The sequence below is a fragment of the Eurosta solidaginis genome, chromosome 1 (assembly GCF_040869045.1).
Source record: "Eurosta solidaginis isolate ZX-2024a chromosome 1, ASM4086904v1, whole genome shotgun sequence".
In the NCBI taxonomy this organism is placed as follows: Eukaryota; Metazoa; Arthropoda; class Insecta; order Diptera; family Tephritidae; genus Eurosta; species Eurosta solidaginis.
This window is the reverse complement of record NC_090319.1, coordinates 14,269,746-14,295,599: the sequence shown is the minus strand read 5'-3', so window position 1 is coordinate 14,295,599 and position 25,854 is coordinate 14,269,746. Positions and strand designations below refer to the sequence as shown.

Genomic DNA, 25,854 nt, shown 5'->3' with positions numbered 1-25,854 from the left:
CGAAGAGTTTGATTTAAGCACGCTATTGGTTGCGAAGTATAAGAGTTATTGTGAAGTACTCTAATAAAGACCATTTTGCATTATTGATTTTGGAGTTATTTATTCAGCAGTTTAGCGATACGAACGTTAGTAGAAGGTTGCAAATAAGCGGAATTTCAGTAAATTCGTTACAATATATAACCCTTCCGAAACTATCACTTTGAGTGGCTGTCTCCCATATTTTCTGAGGGTTTAAACGGTCGTCAGTATATTCAAAGTGAGTAAAAGCGGAACTTAAACAGATCCGAAAAAGCGGGACTTATCGTCTTTCTTTCCATTAAAATGAGGATGCATTGATTTGTACAATAAAACGGGAATACATATATCATTCAATTGAAGCTGAACACATTTTGCTATTCAGTAAAGGGAGGATAGGCATGCATATCAACTAATATGGAGCTAAGTGCTACCTTTGTTCAGGCGTAACGGACTTCGCTCAAAGTATAAAGAAGATGGAATTGTATTGTATATTCTTAGATCATTTTGGGAGTACTTCGCTACTGTTTCGCGAACGTTTCGGGATGACTTTAGGAACACACCGGTCTTATTTTAAAAATCATTTCGAGACTACTTTTGTTCTCTGTGTTTGCTGGGGTTAAGCTCTAGTAAATTTTAACTTATTTATCGTTCAGACTATTGACAGACTGATAGGATAGTCCTTTTAGCTCTGACTTATCATAGGTACATTTGTGAGCTTTCTACAATGTATTAATTCAACTTATTGATAAATCACCACAATGCTTTAAAAGTCACAATCGTCGCGTGTTTACACAATTCTCAGTGCAATTATTGTGAAGTATTTTATTGATATCTGTTGATTACGGTGAAAAAATTATTTGTAATGATGGTTGTTTACATGACACTATGTAGACCAACCTTCAACTTTTATATAGAAAATATGCCGGTAGGGATTTCACAAAACAGCATATCACATATATGTAGATATGTATGTGTATAGAAAAAATATTTCCAGTTTCTAGATGTTGAAGTACGCAAGATCCCGAACGTGTCGATTGTGTCCGACTTTTGCCATGTTAAATCACTAACTCTGACGTCATAATTGCACGGTCGTGTGTACGAAATACCATTTACACTTGAATAAACAATGATTCATAAGAGTAGTACTTAAAATCTACATGTTCAAGCTTTCATATATCTACATAAATGTAGTGATGCGAAATATTGATGCGTCAAAAGTGTGAAGCGCAATTCCAAAACAATAAAGATGCACAAATATTGTGCAACTTCAGTTACATATAAAAAATATGTTAACACAATGAGTATAAGAAACAATAGCTTTCAAGTCATTATTTACTAGGCTAACAGCATTTTTCAACAAGTTGTAAACAAAATACAAAAAGTACTCGAGATGGATTTGTTGTGATGGTCTTAAATGTTTTAAGCTTCTCTTTCTCCTCCTCTCCAATTAGTACTCCTATTTCTTTTTCATTTTTACTCTTTCTGCACATGACTTTTCGTATAACTCTCTCTTTCCATATCGCTCTTCTTCTAAGCCACCGCCCCTTGTTCAAACCCTCACTAACAAATCCTATTTGATATCCACATTGTGAAAACACATTCTGGGATCACCCTTGTCCTCTTTTTAGGCTATATCTCTCAGAAATGGGTCTACTTATAAGACCAAAACCCACAAACCATCTGCGAAATCTTACAAAACTATTTTAGCTATAATTTTTAAAATTGACTCATCCGATCTTGAGTTATAAAGTTACCAATAAATTTTTTTATTTATTTATTTTAAATTTTTAAAGATTAATCACTTCGAAATGATGCGTTAATACAAATAAACAAACAAATCATACCATCGTGGTTCACTTTCCGGAAACTTCCCGGAAAGAAATGTTTCTCAATCATTTACTTGACCAAAGATGTACCCCTGTGCCAAATTTCAAGCAAATTGCGCCATAAATACGATTTTTTAGAATAGGTATCCCATGGTGCACTTCTCGGAAAGAAAGTTTCTCAAATAATAAGCAACTCAAGGAAGTACCGCAGCCGACGTGGTGTGCTCCGCCTACCACACCCAAGGTCCTGGGTTGAACTCCGGGGCAAAGTAACATCAAGAAATTAGAAAGTTTTCGGCATAAAATAAAGTTGTAGGGAAAATTAAAAGAAGCAGGAAGAAAATTGGAAGAGAATCTCAGCCCGATTATCCTAAATCGCGCCAAGTATTTATTAGTTTTTGTTTAAAGAAATCAACCCTGTACCTTATTTCAGGCAAATCGCTCCATAAAAAAGAAGACGGACCAGATGTAAAGCATCCTAAATTCCTCTTGAATAAATAAATAAATAAAATAAATGCAAGGCGCGATAACCTCCGAAGAGATGTTCTCCTCCAAATAGCATCGCTTTGCTTTTTTTAATTTTTCCTACAAATTGGCGGGACGAAACCTACAAGTTTTATGCCGACTCCGAACGGCATCTGCAAGGCAGATGAATTTTCACTGACAAGCTTTTCATGGCAGAAATACACCCGGAGTGTTTGCCAAATCACTGCCGAGGGGCGATACAAAATTTCATCAAAATCGGTCCAGCGGTTGGGAGGAGTACAGTCACAAACACACGTACATCAGAAATACATGTATGTGGATGGAACGGAAGAATCGAAATTTGAAATTTTACCACATATTTACATTTTTTTTTTGCTCATCTAAAGTAAATATGAGTAAATATGTATGTTTTCTAATCGTAACAACATGTTTGTTCGAATTTTTCTTTTAATAAATAAAATGATTCCATTAATTATTTCTTTTCTGCAGAATTATAGATATATATGGCAGAGCAAATCATTGTACGGTTTACCGCATGACAATCAAGATAGAAATAAGGAACACCCTAACTAAATCGAGCTACATATATATATTGGTCTCAAATTAATTGTAATTGTTTTTAAAGTCACCTTGGAGTTGGGTATTTACAAATATTGAGTAGGTATGTTTTATTAGAACTTCTTTTTGCCATTTTTTTTCTACGATATATTTGTAGCCATCTTCAGGGATATTAAATTTTCGCGCCCGAAACTCCTTAACAAGTAGATGTTAAGTGCTATTGTCGAGGAGGCTATAATAAATTAACTTCTTTACTACATGCAAAGTATTTATGCAAGAAAATTTTTTTTAATGAAACAAATCATAATTGGGGGAATTCCTACCGATTGATAGCTTTTAACTTTATTTACAGAGCAATTTACTTCAGTTTTTACACCGGGAAAATCTCATTCGTGCTCATAATCTACTAAATGCAAAGTCATTATGAAGTGACTGATCCATTTGTACATATACGGCTCGTAAAAATGACTACTTGTATGTACGTGTCCACAATTATCCGGCATATTGCTTTTATGTACATAGGTATGCACATTAGGGTGGGTCGATTTGTATGGACGAAAGTTAACCGATATCGCGCCATCCATTTTTCAATAGGATTTGGGGTTAGGAAAAAAGTTCCACTACGTATACCCAAAAAAAAATTTTCGAGCCTGCGAGATTTCATTTTTTTCACTTTTTTTCTACTTTGATTTTTAAGGTTTTTTCATGAAATTTTTCATATTTTTTTTTCAAAAAACTGTTGTCGCCAACGTTTTTAGCGGACATTTTTGGGTCGGACAGGGTATGCATGAAAATTTTACAATCAACATAAAATTTTTTTAGTAGGTAATTAAAAAAAAACCTTAAAAATCAAAGTCGAAAAAAGTAAAAAAAAAACGAAATTTCGCAGGCTCGAAAATTATTTTTTTGGGTATGCGTAGTGGAACTTTTTTTCCTGAGCTCAAATCCTATCGAAAAATCGATGGCGCGATACCGGTTAATAAATCTACCCAGTCTAATGTACATACATATAATATTAGACATACACATAATTATTTACTATGGAGTGTATATATTTACAAGTATATTCACAGGGTCGTATCTACCATAGAATCAATCACGACAAGGCCCTACCATAATCTTTGATTGAAAATGTTTTAGAAACATAAAAGAATCGTCACGCGCCATCTATTTGCCGACTTTAAAGCAGACTTTAAGTTCCCTGCCAAAGTGATTAAAGCTCTGCCAAATGATGTTAAGCAACACCACCAGTTTCATAAGCATTAAGAAGGAACTCTGCAAGCCATTCAAAACCAAACGAGGCTTCAGACAAGGCGACTCCCTTTTGAGCGATTTCTTTAACTCAATGCTGGAGAAGATAATTCTAGCAGTAGGACTAAATCGTAATGGGACAATCCATTCCTGGCGTATGCTGATGATATTGATATATTATTGGCCTTAAAAAACGCGTTATGAGTTCTTCATTCTCCGGATTAGATAAAGAAGAAAAAAGTGGGTCTTGCAGTGGATGAGGACAAGATGAAGTATTTGCTGTCATCGAAGAAAGAATCAGGGCATTCCCGACTTGGCAGCCAGGTCACTGTTGACGCATATAAATTCGAGAATGTGAAAGACTTAATCTATCTGGGAAGCTTCCATTGGGAACCAGCATTAACAGCGAAAACATTTTCAGCTTAGAAATTAAACGGATAGTAACTCTTGAAAACGAGTGCTACTTTGGACTGAGCAGGTGGTATCACAACGGAACTTCGTGTGGTCCAAGTGAGCTTTCCTTATCACGGCAGCTATCACCTAACCTAACCTAACCTTGGACCGAGTAGGCAATTAAAAAGTAACGTCCTCTCTCTACCAAAAAAAAATCACGCTCTAAAAGTCGATCATCATACCTGTCCTGATATATTGCTCGGAACCGTAAAGGGTGTCAAGAGAAAATGTGATGGCTCTTGAGGTGTTGAGAGAAAAGTTCTTCGGAAAATAAAGTGCTATCCGCGATGCCGACGGCGAGTACCAAGAGGGGAAAAATTATGAACTGTATAAGCTTTACGCAGATGTGAAGATAGTATAGCGAATAAAATCCCATCGGCTTCGCTGGCTAGGTCATGTTATGCGAATGGACAAAGACGCTCCAGCCAAAAATGTATTTCAGTCGACACCGCATTTTGAAAGCAAAGGAATGGGCAGACCTCCACTGAGTTGAGAGAGGCAGGTGGAGCCTGACTTGACTTTGGCGTTAGTTATCGCGCAACAGGGAAAGCTGGTGTGTCAATTGAGTTAAGCGCCAATTGATGATGATGGTATTGAGTTATCTTAGCGATATCCGGAATACGGTGAAAAACACTGTAACAAAATAAGTTTCTTCACAGAGAGAGGATGAAAGCGTGTTAATAGAAGAAATGCTCTCTGTTCAAATTTTGATAAAAGAAATGTTTAATTCTAACATAGATCTATAGGATACGTATCCAGTATTAATAATTTGTAGATATTCTAAAATCTTAAATTCAATTAATTTTATTTTTTCCAATTTGAAATTACAAGGCAAAAGTAATTTGATCAAATTATAAAATTATTAAAAGAGAATAACAAGTTAAAAACTAACAGGTATCGCTACAGTATTCCCCCGCCAGACTATCAATAAATAAAATGTTTGAAAGTCGAAATGTTTGATAATTTTCTTGCAGACTTCCAGATTTTTCCATTGTAATGAAAGCAGGCTTCAATCTGTCAATAGAGATATTCAAACTTCGATCTCCAACCAAAATAGTATAGAACTTGGGAAAACGTTTTTTAATTTCAAATGGTCCGTCGTATGGTGGTGTGAGTGATGAACGTATTTTATCCACACGAATAAACACATGCGTCACATCATTTAATTTTCCATTAACAAACGGTTTTGTAGTCGAATGATGAGCTGCGTCTGCAGGTCGGATGGTTTTGATTAGCTGAGTAAATTCCTTAACAAACTCTTCCTGTGGTTTGAAATGACTATCGATAAACATTTCGCCAGGTAATTTAAGTACAGTCCCGTAAACCATTTGTGATGGACTTGATCCGATGTCTGGCTTGAATGTTGATCTTAATCCCAGCAGGACAATCGGTAAATGCTCAGTCCATTTTAACCTATTAAAACACATTAACGACGCTTTCAAAGTTCTATGCCATCGTTCAATAATTCCGTTAGACTGAGGATGGTAAGCGGTAGTACGAAGATGATCAATGCCGAGAATCCGAGAAAGTTCACTAAAAAGATTTGAACTGAACTGTCTTCCTTGATCGGTAGTTAAACGAACCGGTACTCCAAAACGAGAAATCCAACCATCAATTAATGCTTTTGCAACAGTTCTTGCGCTAATATCTGTGATAGGAATTGATTCAGGCCACCTGGTATAGCGATCAATGATTGTAAGGCAATATTGAAAACCATTTGATGGTGGCAGTGGACCAATAAGATCGATGTTGATATGTTCAAATCTTTGTGATGGAAGACAATATTTTCCAAACGGTGATGCAGAATGCCTACTAACCTTAGACCGTTGACATTGAATGCAGCCTTTTACGAACCTTGTTATTTCTGATTGCATATGTGGCCATACAAAACGTTGTCGAATAGTGTTGAAAGTGGATCTGGCGCTGGTATGTGCAATATTGTGAAATTTCAATATAACCTTCTCCCTGAACGACTTCGGAACAAAAGGCCGCGCGGACTGTATAGAAAAATCGCATACAATTGGTTTTGAACAATTTGGCAGCTGAATAGATTTAAGTTTTAGAGAAGTGGTAGAGGAGTTAAGAAAATTCTGTAATTCTGGACAATTTCGCTGAGCATCTGCCATATGTTCTAAATTAATAACGTCGCGATCTGATTTTAAAGACTCGATGCGAGATAACGTATCCGCAGTTATATTTTCTTCGCCTGGTACATATACGATACGAGTAGAAAACTGTCCAATGAAATCGAGATGCCTAATTTGACGTGGAGAAGAAGAATCATGTTTTTTAGTGAAAGCAAATGAAAGGGGCTTATGATCAGTCCATATTTCAAAATCTCTGCCTTCCAATGCAAACCGAAAGTACTTAATACCCAGATAAATGGCAAGCAGTTCGCGGTCATAAGTGCTATATTTTTTTTGGGCATTCGAAAGTTTCTTGGAGAAAAAACCAAGAGGCTGAGTTAGCCCAGCATTAATCTGATGTAGAACAGCCCCGACAGCTGTTTCACTTGCATCTGTGCATAAAACAATCTCCGCATTCAACTTCGGATGTGCTAAAAGCGTTGCATTAATTAGTGCCTGTTTGCACGCATCAAAGTTTTGAAGAGTTTTCGAGTCCCATTTAATTGGAGTCTTGTCCTTTTTTTTGTTACCCTTTATTAAATCAATAAGAGGTTGTTGATGTTCAATAGCGCGAGGAATAAATCTTCTATAAAAGTTTATCATATTTAAAAATCTTTTTAGCTCCATAGCAACTGTAGGAAGTGGATAATTTTTGATTACATCAATTTTTTTTGGACAGGGACGAATCCCTTCCGATGAGATGAGATGCCCTAAAAAAATTAGTTCACTTCTTCCAAACTCACACTTAGATGGATTAAGTGTTAACTGAAATTTTTGAAGTCGTTCAAAAACTTGTTGAAGATGGTTGATATGTTCGGAACGTGATTCAGATGCGATGCAGATATCATCAAGATATGAAAATGTGAAGTCTAAATCTCTCAAAACTTCGTTCATAAATCGCTGGAAAGTTTGAGCAGCATTACAGAGACCGAATGTCATATGCGTAAACTCAAAAAGACCAAACGGAGTAATTATCGCTGTCTTCGGAATATCTTGTTCACGGATGGGTATTTGATTATATGCCCTATTCAAATCTATTTTGCTAAAAATAGACTTACCGTACATTATGTTGCTAAAATCCTGGATATGGGGAAGTGGATACTTATCTGGAACAGTTTGTGCATTAAGTGCACGGTAGTCTCCGCAAGGACGCCATGTACCATTAGATTTACGAACCATATGCAAGGGTGATGCATAAGGACTTTTTGATGGTCTGCAAATGCCAACCTTCGTGAGAAAGGCAAATTCTTCCTTTGCCGCTTTGAGCTTTTCATCCGTGAGTCTTCGAGGTTTGGCGGTTACAGGTGCTCCGCGAGTTTCAATCACATGCGTTGTTGAAAACTCAACTGGTAGTGCAGCAATCTTATTGAGTTGAGTAATATCAGGAAATTTCGATAAAAGAACGGAATACCTGCACGATGAATCAAATGATTTTATTGATATTGTTCCAATGCCACAAGCATGAAGACATCTTGTTTTTAATTTGGTGCGATTGTCAATCAAAAGAGAATTTTTGACATCAATTAGTAAACCAAAATAATTGAGAAAGTCTGCACCAATGATGTTGTGATTGGTTTGTGCGATGACAAATTTCCACTGGAAAGACCGTCCCAAACCCAAGTCAATTGATAAATGAGCGGTTCCAAAAGTAGAAATAGCTGTGTTATTCGCTGCGTAAAGTTGAGATGAGAATGTTTTTGAATGTGAGATCTGAAACGAAGATGCACTGACTACGGAAACGTCTGCTCCAGTATCAATTAAAAACTTTCGTTCCGAGGATTGATCTTTAACGAAGAGGCGAATAGATGAAGTGAGATGATTATTGTTATTGACTAAATGTTGTGTTTTTTCATCCTTGGCGATGTTTGAAGAATACATCGCCAACCTATTCAGTTTTTTGAGCTGAAAGAGCACGGTGCTTTGCATTGTGTTGCACTTTCCCCGAATTTGTTGTGGTACCAGCAAACTTTAGATTCAGTTTCCTGAGAAAATGATTTTGATTGTCGTCGAGCGTTAGGCTGAGCTTGATCGCTGTTGAACATCTTTTCCAAACGAGTTAACGAATTTTCAATTTTTGCCATGCGTTCGGATAAGGATCTGCTGTTGTCTCGAATGGCACTAACGTTCGAAGAGGAAGATTGAAAATCGATTTCAGTTATTTCATTCTTCTTAATGTTATCATTGATTTCGTCGGCTACAAGAGCAAGATCTTCAATGGACATCATTGGACTGCTCTTAGCAACGCCAGCGATGACCGCACGCGCAGCAGTTGGCAGACGCTGCATCCAAAAATCCTTGATTAATTGTTGGTCTCTTGTTACGTTTGTACGTTGCAGCTGGGTTAGCATGTGGCTGGGTTTGTTATCTCCGAGCTGAATACCTGATACCAATTGCTCTAAACGTGCGACGGACGATGAAGAAAACTTGGCTAAAATTGTATCTTTAAGCGTCCTAAATTTTTCGTTTGTAGGAGGATTTGTAATCACATCATATGCTTGATCATATAACCGCTCATCCAAATTGATGATTGTCACGTGAAACTTTTCATCATCTTGTTGTGATGATGGCAAAGAATTGATTCCTTGAAGGATAAAAAATGATTCTAAGCGACGAAACCATGATTCCACGTTATTGAGTTCATAGCCTTGTAATTTTGGAACGAGAACACGAGTTGCGAATCCGTTTGCTTGATGTGAATCTGCATTCACAACGTTGCTTGCATCAGAAAATTCCTCTTCTTGATCTGCATTCTGATCTCTTGGAGCGTTCAGTGCTCGTGCAACGCTGCGGGTCATTGGAGGAGATGTGAACATCGCGTTGAACAAAGGAAAACGGAGATGAAATAATTAAAAGTTGATGACAATTCTCTTAAGGATCTTTGAATTGCCGAGGAAAGTTGTGTAGCTGGAAAAAGCGTTCGGGGTCACCAATTTATAGGATACGTATCCAGTATTAATAATTTGTAGATATTCTGAAATCTTAAATTCAATTAATTTTATTTTTTCCAATTTGAAATTACAAAGCAAAAGTAATTTGATCAAATTATAAAATTATTAAAAGAGAATAACAAGTTAAAAACTAACAGGTATCGCTACAGATCCTACATCATTACGTTAAATGAAGACCCCTATTGTATATACTAGGAGTGCGTAGTTAATACCCCTCTTTTTGTGTTTTTTCGCTTTCTTATTGCCAAAAAAATTATATCAATCTGTCCATAATAATTTTAAGCCGGATCTGCGGCTGATGAATACATACACGGTTGGTTAAATATGTGCATAAGTAAGTAGTTAGGAAGTAAAAAGCTGAACCGCCAAAAGCATGTATTTTCGATTTTAACAATGCCTTACTTTATATAGCACATGTACGTATGTATGAACATTAGGCCGTTAAAAAAATTTTGTTTTGTAAAAGTACTAGCTTTACCAGGCGCACGTTGTAACGCCCGAGATCGGATGGATGTTGCGTTATTTTTTCTGTTTTGTTTGTTGATAATTTAATTTATTGTTCTGTAAATTGAATTGAATTTTGTACGCATATTTGCTCAAATTTTCTGTTAAAACATTTTATTCTTGTATCTTATTTTATATTATTGTATTGCTTTTACCGCAGATGATTGTTGCTTTGATTACATTCCGAAGAAGCATGACTGGTGAGCCAATTTTCAAAGTTGATATATGCGCAGGCATTCCTTTTGGTTCTAAGGAGTATAGAAATTCATTTGGATAATTCACAATTTTATCTTCATCTGTAACTGTGTCAATCGATTTATATTTCGTCACTTCACCAGGAAATTGATTTTGAAAGCGATCATTGATTTTGTTAACATGATCATTTTTGGGAGCTAAGATAGTTCTTTCGCATAGCCAAAAAACAAAAACATTTAAATTTAAAATTCTTACTTCTGAAATATGAAAAACTTTCGTCTTGATCGAAGGAACCTAGAGGCAAAATTTGGTGATGATCGAAGTATAGCAAACACGTTTTCATAGGGAACACACACACAGAATTTGATTTTTATAGAAGATGTAGATAGACTGAAGCTAAACAATTTTTTTAACAGCGGCAGATTACTAAACGTCCAAAAGGCATAACAGCTAAACTCAACGATGCAGTCAAACTTTAGGTGTTAAAATAACTTAAGTTTGTACGGCAGCCATAGTTTTTCCCCATTCCATATTTTACTGGAGGTTTTAGGACTTAACGTCACATAGCTCCTTACCAATTTTAATTATCCTATCATTACGACATCCAGATATATGCAGTATAATATATTCCAAATGCATGGGAGGTGCCACGCCCCCTTTTTCCCAATTCCATATTTTCTTGGTGGTGTTAAGGATTGACCTCAAGTAACTCCTTACTGAATTTCAATGTTCTGGCATGTATACCTTCAAAGTTATGCAGTAAATAAAACCTTCCCGTTGATCGAAGGAACCCAAAACCAAAATTTGGTGATGATTGATGTGTGGGAAAGACGTTTCCATAGCGAACACACACACACACGGAATTTGATTTTTATATACATATATATATGGCTAATCCGATTTGGGATTTCAAAATCAAGTAACCATCATCTCTCCTTCATGTATCTTTCCTAAAAATTTCATGGCAATCTGTCGAGTCGTTCTCGAGTTATGGAGTGACAATCAAAATGTACACTTCTTTTTATATACATATATAGAAGAAGATAGGGAAACCAAGTTCTAACCTATGTATCAAACGCGTTACTGGAGAAAAAATCTGTTCACATATTTTTGTAGCTTTCGTAAAATTTAATCTTATGATTTTTTTTGCTAAAATATGGATCAATTTCGCAATCAGCTTCAGTTATATGAGAAAAATGTATTCACACTTTTCCATTGATCATGTTTTTTGCATTCCAATTTCAGACAAACTATATCTGACAATATCTTTTCAAAATTTGCTGTGCCAAATGAGAAACTATGCACGAGTTTCAAAATAAAGAATTTGGTGTATGTATACTTATATACCTGACTATATATGTATACACAGACAATTGCAATTAAACTACTAAGAACTATAAAAAACGACAAACTAATGACTGATAGCTTAAAGATGTTTAAATAATAGTTTAATATCGAAGTCTGGTTTGTATTTGAAAAACAAACAAACGAAAGAAATATCGTTATACTAAAAGCGCAAGAGAAGTACAAGATCGTTTTTTTGGGGGTTTTCTCATTCTGGCTGTAGTTAAACAAAAATTGCGGGATAGTACGCTGAATGACGTTATTGAATAATAAATAACGATTACTATAAAATGGAAGAAAATAGTGGAATGCTAAAAAATTTAAAAATTTGGTTTTTTAAATGGTTTTATTGATGGTATAAATATTACAAGGTAAAACCGGTGAGAGCCGAAATGACGTTTCAAAAAATTTTAAAATTCTCACTGCTCTCACATTTTCATTTTTTTATTTTGGTGTTGTTTTCATAACAAAAATATAACAAACTTTAATAGATTTGGTAATTCTATACACTCACACAGCATGACACTCTTAATACACGCCCAATATCAAGAGGGGTATCAAAAGACTCGTTTTGGATCCAGGATCGCGAATCCGGAAGCGTAGGTAAACAATTTTGGGTCTGTCAAGAGATATTTGTAAAAGAAATTTTGAAAATTTTCATGTGGTTGTTGTGGTACCCAAAAAAAAAAATTGTGAACATAAGTGTTTTCCGCGGATATAGTTTTGGTCTCCAAACCGGTGCTGGACCCACTCAAGGTAATTTTTTATAAGCGCGGCGACAGGCCGCCAATGCGGAAAGGTGTTCTGCGCAAAAATACTATGGATCCCACCCTCGTTTTCGGAGCACTCCGGGGTCATTTTTCGGTTTTTCGTTAATATATTTTGAACGATCTAAAATTTTTGGTAATAGTCTAGTTGAGGGGTCGACAGCTAATACGCTACCAAAAATATCGAGAGAGGTGTCAAACGACGCGTCTTGACATCAGTATTGATAATCCGAAGGCCGAGAATAAAAATTTTAACTCGTTCAAAAGATATTAACGAAAAACCGGAAAAAGACCCGTGGGTACCTCCGAAACCGGGGGTGGGATCCATAGTATTTTTGCGCAGAACACCTTTCTGCGTTGGCGGCCTTCGGCCGCGCTTATAAAAAATAACCATGGGCTACGCCATGCCAAGTCCGGGTGTGTGGTATAACCGTGGCTACCGCCACGGTGATGCACAATTTTTTTGGTGGGTACACACAACAACAGCCACATGAAAATCGCCAACTTCAACTGCAAATATCTCCGGACAGAGATACAATTTTTCTTTTCCGCCTTTGGATTATTGTTCTCGAGATTAATACGCGTCTTTTGGCACCACCTAGCGTATTAAGCCGGAGTCATTGGTGCCGTATGTCGTATCGCTGTAGTCGTATCCCTAACGTAATCAGCTGTTTATCGTTACGACGGTAAACCAAAACCCAATTGGTTGGCTACGATACGGTTACGACCTTAGCGGTACCAATAATCGATTGCATTGATTCTCATAAGGTTGGTCGAATCAGCTGTTATAAGGTTACCGATACGGTTACAGATAAAGCACCAATGTCTTCAGCTTTAGCAGTCGACCCCTCAACTAGACTATTACCAAATTTTTATTTTCCGCATTCGGATTATTGTTGTCGAAGTCAATACGAGTCTTTTGACATCTCTCTCGGTATTTTTAGACGCGCATTACCAGTTTCCTGCTGTCGTATAGAATTACCATATATTTTTGCGTTCTAAATTTAATATTATGATATTTTATCCAAAACCGAATTTTTTTATTAGTGGAAATAACCAGAAAATAAGAACAACGGTCAACCACATTCCGGAATTTTCAATTCAAGAATTGTATTGTGGCTTCCCGCAAAAGGAAGCATTAGGCCACGATCGTCTTCTGAGGAATTTTCTTCAACAAATTGTTTAGAAATGTATCAGCGTCTGCGCGACGAGAAGAAAGACCCGACTTACCGCCAAGGTGTACGGAAGAGATACATATCTACTAATAATAACAATTTGGTGTGATATATATCTGAGGAGATTAAGGTCTAGCTTTCCATCCAATTCGAAGACTACTTATCGTGTATTCGTTTTTCTACGAACTGGCTCACCTAAATACATGTTTTGCGCCGACCCAAAAATTTATCTGCTAATTCGGACGAACTTTTGGTGCGAAGGTAATACCGAGGGGCAATCAATACCATTTATACAAATTCTCTTAAATATTTTTGATGGATAGGCAAACACACTAGCTCTACACTATGGCAGCAGACTTTGACCGTTCAGCCGGTAAATGCAGCCTCCACGAACAATCATACTCCAACTGGACGATGATGTTTAGCTAAGCTGCGAAGAGCTACAGCGTTTTTGCTGACGTGGGCAAATTATGGGAAGATCTCCAATGGGTTCGTAGAAGCAGGTCTGATCTCTCTTGGTGGCCCCCTATTGGCGTCAGTTATCGCGAAACAGGGTTAGCTGGAGTGACTTGTTACGCAACGACCAGCATCACCTAAACGGTTAAGCGCCAATTAAAAAATGTATCTTCCAACCGCGAGGAAAAGGACTAAACCAAACCAAAGAATATCTCCAAGATCATTTTTTTTCCGCAGTAGCGGGGACACTTGAGACTGGTGATCTCTTATAAAGTGAAGTTTCAACATATTTAAGGGTTAAAGATGTATCAACCAAGTGAAGAAGGATGAATGAAAAATCAATAGGGGTGGCCTCCAACATTCGTTCTTCTTTCCCTTTGCAAAAATAGCACGTGTTGAGGCATCCATTATATTGGTAACTCATTTTTTTTCCATATATATAAAAATCGGTTTCAAAACTTTTCGAAATATTTTTTTACTTATTTCATAAGCATTTTATTTTTTTGGTATTAAAAAAAATGAAAATGTCAAACCAACAATTTTTTTTTGTGTTTACTTCGGTTTGGCATTTCCACAAAGTTTAAGAGAGTGATTTATAATTTTTTTTTAAAAATCAAAAAACCATTATGGCCGCCAAGAAGAGTAAATGGTTTTACCTGGTAATATTTATACCATGGTTTTATTTAGCTTGACTTGACAGGCTGGCTGGTTTGGTTGGCTGGTTGGATGGCACGAATTTTGTAATTGAAATTTAAGTAACTTCCCCATAAGCTACAAGCTTGAAACTTGGAATATAGTTCAGAACCCGATGACAAAGCAATAATAAGAAAAAAACTTCGATAGGTGGCACAAGGATCGAGATATTCAAAAAAATCGTATTTGTGGTCCGATGTGGCTCATAATTGGAACACATAATACATACATGAATAGAAAGCGACCTATGAAAAAAATCGCCGCTAGGTGGCGCAAGGATCGAGATAGTCAAAATTTGTATTTGTGGTCCGATTTGGTCCATATTTGGAACATATAATACATACATGAATAGAAAGCGACATATGATGTCCGATATTTGGAACAAATATTACATATAATCCGGTAGAAGTAACATCAAAATATTTTGAAGTTCGAGGAAGAACAAGCATACGTGGCGCAGAGTCGAGTAAAGTCTTTGGAAGGATTATGTATTGAGGACTTATATTGTAATAACAAATTGTCAGGAAAGAGTCCGTGTAATAATTAGTCACTAAATGAACTAAATAGAATGATAAATAATAGGCAATTAAATAAAGACTAAAAACTTGAAAATAAAATAATAATAAAAAAATGTTTAAGTTAAACGGTTTTATTGAAAATAATACTTACATGAAGTAATAATAATACTAAAAGCTAGAAAATAATTAGGTAGGTCCTAGGTACTAGTCATCACACTCCTCATCAATGTAGGGCGTTGCTCCGACAATTAAATAAAAGCGTTGCACGCGTCAAATTTCTATTGATAGTCATATATAAGACCAACTGAACCTTAGTAAGATTATGCTATGCCTCACATTTTTAGAAATTTCTTCATGTAAGTATTTTTTTAAATAAAACCGCTAAGCTTAAATTTTTTTTAAATTATCTTATTTAAGCTTAAATATTCCACTTTTTTAAATATATCTATTTTTACTAATATGTAGTAAAGGAACTTGTAAAAAAGAAGTTGTAAACGGGTAATTACAACATACGAGTATTGGGGATTTTAACTTTAATGTACCTCTTAAAAGCTTTAATAGAATATGGTTATGTAGAACGTAGTATTATTCCGTCTACCCATTGCCTTAATAACCTAGTCGCATAATCGCATTATTAACTTTTGAATAGTTCAAAATCAATACAAACCTTGTCAAAAACTTTCGTATATCAACGAAATTTTACTCAAATGGCTCAAGCCGCAATCCTCAGTGACAACTCCTAGGTGAAAAGTCCTAGGATCTAACACAATACCAATGTGCCAAATTTCATCCAAATCGATTGGTCCGTTTCCGAGATCGTAGTGGATATACAAAGAAATTTAATTAATAAGTTGAGGTGGCAAGCTACTTAAAAATGTCTCTATTGAAATACGGAGTGAAATGCCTTTCGTTTGATACCAATATTGGCATGTAATTTTTTTTTCATTTCAAATAGGTGGCAACCCTGTGAAAATACCCTCAGTGGCAACACCTAGGTAGAAAGTTGTTGTTGTTGTAGCGATAAGGACGCTCCCCGAAGGCCTTGGGGGTTGTTATCGATGTTGATGGTCCTTTGCCGGATGCGGAACCGGTAAGTTCCGGTAACAAGCACCATTACGGTACTAGCCAGACCATCTCGGGAACGATTTGGTATGACCACATGAAACCTTCTAGGCCATAACGCCCTCCTATCCCCTGAGTAACATACATATATAGTTAGGTAATGGCTCAACTGTAAGTGGCAATTTTTCCTGTTTACCCTAATCCGCCCACTAAATTTTCCTATCCTTGATTTCTTCCGTAAATCTTCCCCATTTTCCTCTTACTCTTCTCGCTCTTTATCTTATCCCAATGACGTTACTGGCAACTTTAGACAAAAATAACTTTAAAATGAAAAAACCAAAGATATAAACGAAATTATTCACTTTTAAATGTTTTGGAAAAGTACTAAAATTGACATACCCGCGAGAAATTAACTCGTCGTTTTCGGTGCTAATTTACTCGAAAGCGTGGCTTTGAGCGGGCCTACGTAAACATACGAGATAATATGCTTCCATGTTCCAGCCTTTAGAGGATGACTGGGAACTTGTAGTCTAGAAACCGAAAAAATTTACGTATGGTAACGCATCTTGGGCTACTTCGCAGAAAAAGAGTTCTTTATACTGATGACTGACTGCAAAGCGCTCTATCTCGGATGTCCGATGGAAAACGAGATATTTGAGATTTGCTGAAAGAAAGCCCGGAGCACAGCGAATAAGACCAAACAAAGCGAACAGTGGATCACTTGTCGGTTCTACTTGAAACAGTAACTCATTCATACGTAACCTCTATGCTCAAATTTCGTTGTACATCACGCTCTGCTGGCGTTGTCCACTTCTGAACTAGAAATAAATAGAGCTTTTTTTTGAGACAATTCATGAGCCATAGACCACTTATTACTGTAGGAAGTTTGCGAATTTCCATCCGAGATTTTGAATATTTTGCACTTACGTATACATACATATGCATGTACATTAAACTGGGTCGATTTATTAACCAATATCGCGCCATCGATTTTTCGATAGGATTTGGGCTTAGGAAAAAAAGTTCCACTACGCAGGCCCGCCGAGAGAAAATCCGGGCCCGGGGGCAAAAAAAATACGGGCCCCGATAATAAAATGGAGGAATTCTCAAAATCAAAATTACCATCTGTTACATATTTATATGCATTTGTATAAATAAAAAAAATAATAACTGTAAGGCGCGATAACCTCCGAAAAGATATTCGGCCGAGCCTCTCTTCCAATTTGCGTCGTGCCCCTCTTGATTTTCCCTTCAAATTGGCCGGAGGGGACCTACATGTTTTATGCTGACTCCGAACGGCATCTGCAAGGCAGATGAGTTTTCACTGAGAGCTTTTCATGGCAGAAATACACCCGGAGCGCTTGCCAAACACTGCCGAGGGGCGACCCCGTTTAGAAAAATTTTCTTCTAATTGAAAAACCTTATTTCTAAAATTTTGATGTTGCTTTGCCCGGGTGTGAACCCAGGGCATACTGTGTGGTAGGCGGAGCACGCTACCATCACACCACGGTGGCCGCCGCATTTGTCCTATACATGTATATTTAAGCGTATACATGCATACATATTAGGCTGGGTCGATTTATTAACCGATATCGCGCCATCGATTTTTCGATAGGACTTGGGCTCAGGAAGAAAAAGTTCTACTACGCATACCCAAAATAATAATTTTCGAGCCTGGGGAAAAAAATGGCGAAAGGGTTAATTTTTCGACCAAAACACTCCCCAAAACCCAAAAAACTGTTGTACAAATTTTGGCGATAACAGTTTTTTGGGGGAAAAAAAAACATATTTTTTAGGTTTTGGGGAGTGTTTTGGTCGAAAAATTTACCCTTTCGCCATTATTTTTTCGCAGGCTCGAAAATTATTTTTTTGAGTATGCGTAGTGGAACTTTTTTTCCTGAGCCCAAATCCTACCGAAAAATCGATGGCGCGATATCGGTTAACTTTCGTCCATACAAATCGACCCAGGTATAGTAATATTCAATGAATTTATAGTTACGAACTTTAATTTATCTACACATTCATCCAGATCAACATATGAGTAAATATGTTTACATAGAAAAATACATATTCTTCATAAAGTATTAATATATTAGTAGAAAAACACTACCCCAAAACCCAAAAAATATTTTTTTTTGTTTTAAAACTGTTATCGTCAACGTTTTTCCAACATTTAAAAAAAATAATATTGTTTGGGTTTTGGGGAGTGTTTTGGTCGAAAAATTGGCCCTTTCGCCATTTTTTTCGCAGGCTCGAAAATTATTATTTTTTGGGTATGTGTAGTGGAACTTTTTTTCCTGAGCTAAAATTCTATCTTTCGTCCATACAAGTCGACCCAGGTCAATGTACATGTTTGGGGATTTATATGCACAGCGGACGAACAAAATCCACCGTATTATTTAAAGCCACGACTTTGTGATTTCCTAGCTTTCTTACCATTACATACCCCTACATTACTGTCCACAGTAGGCGCATCGAATGACAGTTAATATTATATAAATACTTCGAGGTTACTTATATGAGTTTGCCGGGGATTGCCCGTATCGCTCTAAATGTATGAAAACATTTATTTCAAGCAATTTTTAATTTTATAATTTAATACTTTAGAGCATTTTTATAAAAAGTTACTTTGGTAAATGCACGGGAAATGGTAGCCATGAAACGCAAACACGAAACATTCCAGCAACAATGGATAAAAAAAAAAAAATATTGTGGTAAAATGTAAAATTAACAAAACGATAATAATCGCACTTACGTGCATATGGTACGTGTATGTGTGTGTATGTATGAACATAAGGGTACATCACGTTTAGCTATTAAAAAATCAACTCCGCGAAAAAAGTAGCTTTCCGTGCCGCAAGTAGGCCCAATGCCAAGATTTCTAGATTAAAGTCCAAATTGAACTCAATCTTCCATACAGAATTCAAATTCTAAATTATATCATTATTGCTCTATTGAATGCCATTGGAGTCAGAAACCTGGTCGAGTTTGCTTGTTTCGGATTTTATTGTTATTGTAACTAATGGCAATCAAAAATAAGTTATCTTCAATAATTTACAAAAAAATAGAAAAACACCTAAAAATTGTTTTAGCTAGGTCCAACATCTGTGAATAGTTGTGCAATGGGCTGCTATTTTAACTATTTAAAGCGTAGAATTTTTTCCGGGCTGCTGACAGATGTTAATGAAGCAAGTGGCCCCAGGTGAAAAAGAAAAATAAAATATTTCATAACAAAAAATTGTGATTGTAGTAAGCTTCTGTGTGAAATTTGAATAAAATTATTACATTTATTTTATATTGTCATTTTTAGCTTTTTTGAGTTAGTGAGTTGTTGTTGTAGCGATAAGGTTGCTCCCCGAAGGCTTTGGGGAGTGCTATCGATGTGATGGTCCTTTGCCGTATATAGATCCGGTACGTTCCGGTACCACAGCACCATTAAGGTGCTAGCCCGACCATCTCGGGAACGATTTATGTGGCCACATTAAACCTTCAGAAATTTGTTATCAATTATTTAAAACAAAATTATTCACGATCTTAAAAATAATCTATTGACGTCATGATCTTAAAAATATAGTTAGCGGACATTATTTTCGGTGAAAAAAAATTTACTTTCCATTCAAGGAAAAAACAAAAATATTTTTAGTTTTTTAAATTTTTAAATAAATAATTTCCGACTCCAAGCCCAATCTGGATGTCTAATAGAGCAGATGAATTTTTCTACTGAGAAGCTTTTAATGACCGAAACAGACTCGAATAGTGTGCCAGCCGCGATTGTTAGTCGACCTTTTTATACTCAGCTGAGCAGAGCTCACAGAGTATATTAACTTTGTTCGCATACCGGCAATCCGTTACGGCATAAACTAATCGAGATAGATATAGACTTCTATATACCAAAATTATCTGGACGAAAAAAAGAAATTTATTTAGCCATGTCCGTCCGTCCGTCCGTAAACACGATAACTTGAGTAAATTTTGAGATATCTTGATGAAATTTGGTATGTAGGTTCCTGGGCCCTCATCTCAGATCGCTATTTAAAATGAACGAAGTCGGACTATAACCACTCCCACTTTTTCTATATCGAAAATTTCGAAAAATCCATAATTCATTACCAAAGACGGATAGGGTGATGAAATTTGGTAGGTGGGTTGAGCTTATGATGTAGAATAGAAAACTATTAAAGATTTGGACAATGGGCGTGGCACCGCCCACTTTTGAAAGAAGGTAATTTGAAAGTTTTGCAAGCCGTAATTAGGCAGTCGTTGAAGATAACATGATAAAATTTGGCAAGAACGTTACTACTATTACTGTATATGTGCTAAATAAAAATTAGCAAAATCAAATGAAGAACACGCCCACTTTAAAAAAAAAAATTTTAAGTCAAATTTTAACAAAAAATTGATTATCTTTACAGTATATATGTAAGTAAATTATGTCAACATTCATCTCCAGTAATTATATGGCAAAACAAAATACAAAAATAAAAGAAAATTTCAAAATGGGCGTGGCTCCGCCCTTTTTCATTTAATTTGTCTAGAATACGTTTAATGCCATATGTCGAACAAAAATTAACCAATCCTTGTGAAATTTGGTAAGAGCATAGACCCTATAACGATAATTGTTTCCTGTGAAAATGGGCGAAATCGGTTGAAGTCACGCCCAGTTTTTATACACAGTCGACCGTCTGTCCTTCCTCTTGGCCCTTAACACGATAACTTGAGCAAAAATCGATATATCTTTACTAAACTTAGTTCACGTACTTATCTGAACTCACTTTGTCTTGGCATAAAAAATGGCCGAAATCCGACTATGACCACGCCCACTTTTTCGATATCGAAAATTACGAAAAATGAAAAAAATGCCATAATTCTATACCAAATATGAAAAAAGGGATGAAACATTGTAATTCGATTGGTTTCTTGACGCAAAATATAACTTTAGAAAAAACTTTGTAAAATGGGTGTGACACCTCCCATATTAAGTAGAATAAAATGAAAAAGTTCTGCAGGGCGAAATCAGTGGGACCATTTTTATTGCTTTTTTAAATTTTTATTTATCAATTTTAGTAAAAATAAGCAATTTTTGCTACGAATTAAAAAGGGAAGAGTATAGAAAGCTGGGAAATTAAAGTCTGAAACAATTTTTTCAATGTTTTGTCTCGAATAAACAAAACCGAAAAGCAAATTGGGACCTAAAATTTTCTCCAACCTTTATAGAATTTTCTTTCGTTTTTTATTGGAAAACTAAACAAAGTTTTTACTTTTGGCGATCGGGTTATATTTTCCGAGTAATGATCGAAATGTTTTTCTCAAATGATTCTCAAACAATAAAAAAAAGTTGAAAATTAACGCTTGATATAATGTTTAGTCTCAAGTGATAAACAAAATTGAACATTAAATTGGCATTAATATTTTCACCATTTGAGGATTTTCCTTCCATTGTTTGTTGGGTTGTAAATCGGATTAAAAATCGACAGTTTTTTTAGGAGCCACCCTAATACACAAATATGTAAACACTAATGTCGAAACATATGGCTGCGTGTAAGCACATACTTAAATACACATGCATGTTTGGTTATTGAGCGGCTTGAGGTTTTTCCCAAAATATTACAAAATCACCGCGAATCGCATAAAAGACGGAGCACAAAGTCTCTCATGAGCGCCTGTGAGTGGGTGGAGAGGCACATAATTTGTATTAAAATTTTTTAAGCGTTTGGGTGGAATAATAAAATTGTTAAATACCTAAAAGGCATTTGCGAATTGCAAAATGTTTTTTCTTTTGTTTCCATGTTTTAATTTTTTGTAGTGAACACGTATTTATATATGTACTATATGTACTAGAGTACCAGGCAGACTTTGCTCTGACTGAAATTTAGTTTGCATACATCTAAATAATGAGCCTAGCTTCCCCTGTTGCTGTTGTAGGGATAAGGACACTCCCCGAAGTTCTTGGGAGTGTTATCGATGTTGATGGTCCTTTGCCGGTTGCAGATCCGGTACATTCTGGTAAAAAGTACCATAAAGGTACTAGCCCGACCCTAACGGGAACGATTTGGTATGACCACATGCAACCTTCTAGGCCCTACCGCCCTCCCACCCTCTAGATGCATCAGGAGTTCGGGGTCGCCAGAGCCGCGAGTGTTAATGAAACAGGACTCGCCACGGATAGGTGAGGTTGACAATTGTGTCGGAAAAGCTATATATTGCGCTGGCAACCCTTTGAGAGGATTGCGGTACACAACCCATTGAATCAATCTACCTATCTCACCTCAATTTCCTCATATATGGAATCTCTATACCAGATTTTAAATACCTACTTCACTTCACCTAACGATATCAATATTTGTACATATTTGGGTTCTTAAACCAACATATTCAACTAATGCCGGCACAATTTTCAAAATTGCATTCATTATTATGTATAAGATATAGATATATAACTGAGACGTTCTGCTATCCGATAGACCTCTCCCTGCTATGTATCTACTCTCCCAGTAATGAAAGCATTTCTCATATTAATCTGAAAATAAAAATTTTGTGTATTCTGGCTTCTTTCTCCTCATCTTCGTTTTTGATCCTTGTCTTTCCCTCGTATCTTTCCCCTTTTACTTCTCGGATCTTCTCTCTTTTACTCCCATTTTATTTCCTCTCCCTCAACCTCCCTCTATTTTTCTTTGTCTCCTTCCGTTCACTTGCTTCCTCTCATTATTTTTCTCCATGTTGATCTCCATCATGTTAATCTCCAGTTCCTACTCCCCTGTACAACTCCAACTCCTTCCTCTCTTATTTTCCTTTCGGTAATAGTCTAGTTGAGGGGTCGACTGCTAATACTCTATCAAAAATATCGAAAGAGGTGTCAAACGACGCGTCTTGACATCAGTATTAATAATCCGAAGGCGGAGAATAAAAATTTTAACTCGTTCAAAAGATATTAACGGAAAACCGGAAAAAGACCCGCGGGTACCTCCGAAACCGTGGGTGGGATCCATAGTATTTTTGCGCAGAACACCTTCATGCGTTGGCGGCCTTCGGCCGCGCTTATAAAAAATAACCCTGGGCTACGCCATGCCAAGTCCGGGTGTGTGGTATAACCGTGGCTACCGCCACGGTGATGCACAATTTTTTTGTGGGAACTAACACAACAACATCCACATGAAAATCACCAACTTCAACTGCAAATATCTCCGGACAGAGATAAAATTTTTCTTTTCCGCCATCGGATTGTTGTTCTCGAGATTAATACGCGTCTTTTGACACCTCTCTCGATATTTTTGGTAGCGTATTAGTAGTCGACCCCTCAACTAGACTATTACCTTCCTTTCTCCTTTTTTTAGCGTATGGATTTTCGTATAATTTACCTTAATCCTCTCGCTCTTCTTCTTTAGCACGCCCCCCCCCCCCCCCCCCCGTCCTTGTTAAAAAATGCATTAACACATCCTATATTTGAATACATTGTGGGATCATAATGATCCACATTTTGGCCAAAATCTCAGAAAAAGAATCAAAATTGTATTTTAAAGCAAAAACATTGGCGCATCATGCTTAAGAAATTTTGGCAAACTCAACCAATCGGCTGTTTATGGTTTTCGGCGATTTTTTTTTTTATTGATACGGTCTAATGTATTGTCTATCTAATATATGTAACTATGACTGCAGCTTGCAAAAATCTTTTACATATATCTTGGTTTTTTCTTTGGTCAGTGAACTTTTTTTGGTTATTAATATATTTTGTTTAATTAAATATATGCATAAATATATATATTACGATTGATTTCTTTTCGCTCGGTGTGAATTTTGCAATTTGTATTATTTTCTTACTTTTGGATTGTTGTCTATATACTATTTGTTACTGTGATGATATAAGATTGGCCCGTTGAACCGGTCAGTCGTCGGCCTCGCGCTGCTACAATAACAATTTGCAATTTATGTGTAGTTGTAACAAAATACAAAAGCAACAACTTTTATGTATAACAACAAATTAAGAGCAAAACTAAAAAGTTCAAATGAAATTGTGTTTTTCTTTTTATTTCCTTCGCACGTCAAGCTTGGCTTTGGTCACCTTTCTATTAGATACTCAAAAGCTAAGCTTAATTGTATTTTTTTTTTTTACTTTCACTTTTTTTTTTCTTGCTTAACCAAAACACGTCTTCATTTCACAAACGCTTATGTTCAACTGAAATTTTTTACTGGCGAATGTTTTGTTCATACTTCGCTTGTGCTATTGTATCGGGCGGCTGATATGGAGCAAGTTGAGCTTCGAGCTTTCATGACGAGATTCACAACAACTAGCAGAATTTGTTTCAAAAAACCTCTCTTTTAGGATTACATCCCAGTGGGTTTTACCGTAGAGATAATGAGTTAATAACGTCAAAGTATAAGCTTACGTAAGTGGTGCTTACTTCGAAACCAACAAAGAAATGTAGGCAGGTATTTAGTAAATTAAAATTATAAAATTTACGAATTAACCGACCTATCCTAATAGAACGTAACTTAAAACTTTTGTAAAAAAGGCCGTCGTGGTGTGATGGTAGCGTGCTCCGCCATCCACCCCGATGATCCTGAGTTCACGCCTCGGGAAAAGAAACATCAAAATTTTAGAAATAAGGTTTTTCAATTAGAAGAAAATTCTTCTAAGCGGGGTCGCCCCTCGGCAGTGTTTGGCAAGCACTCCGAGTGTATTTATGCCATAAAAAGCTCTCTGCCGTTCGGAGTCGGCAGAAATCAAGTAGGTCCCGTCCCCAGATTTGTAGCAAAAATCAAGAGGAGCACGACGCAAATAGGAGGAGAAAATCTCTTCGGAGGTTATCGCGCCTTACATTTATTTATTTAAAAAAAGGCTGTATCTCAACGAATCGTGTCTCAGAAGGCCAGCGAAAAAGGTTGTAATTGAAATAAAAAAATTTTGGACAGAAGAGAAATGAACTAAATTTAGTTCAATTTCTTTTCACAATTCGTTAACGCCTTAAAATGCTAAACTTTACTACAGAAGACACGGTAATCTATATTCTGGTTTACCAATTTATGCCTTTTGCGAATTTTGAATAGATAATAAATTAAGTTTTTTTCGAAGCTTTTCAGACAAAAAATTAATTTTACAATTACAACCAGTTTCCTGAGATACGACTTTATTAACAACGTCGCTTAGATATGGCCTTATTATTAGAATGTTTGAGATACATACATACGTCCTTCTTAACAAACCTTTTAAGTTACAACCTTTCTATTAGGATAGGTCTAACCATATGCAAGCAATCACTACGACCCATTGGTTAAGGGAGCTTAGAACATACCACGGGTATACCTGGAATAAGAGGTGTCTACGTGAAAACCACTATGATCGTATAAGATCTCTTTTTTCTGATGGCCACCACAGCAAACGTTAAAGGGATTTTCATGGCATGTATTTGGAATTGCACTCTTACAGGAGAAGGAACGATTGACCGACTGGTTGATGTCCTAGTGAAGGCAAGGTAAGGT

At 36.3% G+C, this 25,854-nt stretch overlaps 2 protein-coding genes across 3 annotated transcripts in view; both read right to left on the bottom strand.

Moving 5' to 3' along the window:
• LOC137249585 (dipeptidase 1) overlaps window positions 1-24,333 on the bottom strand; it is a 704,181-nt gene extending 679,848 nt beyond the window's left edge. The window contains exon 1 of the mRNA XM_067781335.1: window positions 24,196-24,333. The gene's annotated coding sequence lies outside the window, so the exon portion shown is untranslated. The remainder of the gene's footprint in view (window positions 1-24,195) is intronic.
• The window catches only part of LOC137249644 (serine protease inhibitor 88Ea-like), a 49,232-nt gene extending 24,895 nt beyond the window's left edge, over window positions 1-24,337 (bottom strand). The window contains exon 1 of one of the 2 annotated variants that reach the window (XM_067781345.1): window positions 24,196-24,337. The gene's annotated coding sequence lies outside the window, so the exon portion shown is untranslated. Of the gene's footprint in view, window positions 1-15,985; window positions 16,079-24,195 lie in introns of those variants that run through there. The other variant, XM_067781352.1, reaches the window with a different exon arrangement.
• Between the last annotated feature and the right edge of the window lie 1,517 nt (window positions 24,338-25,854).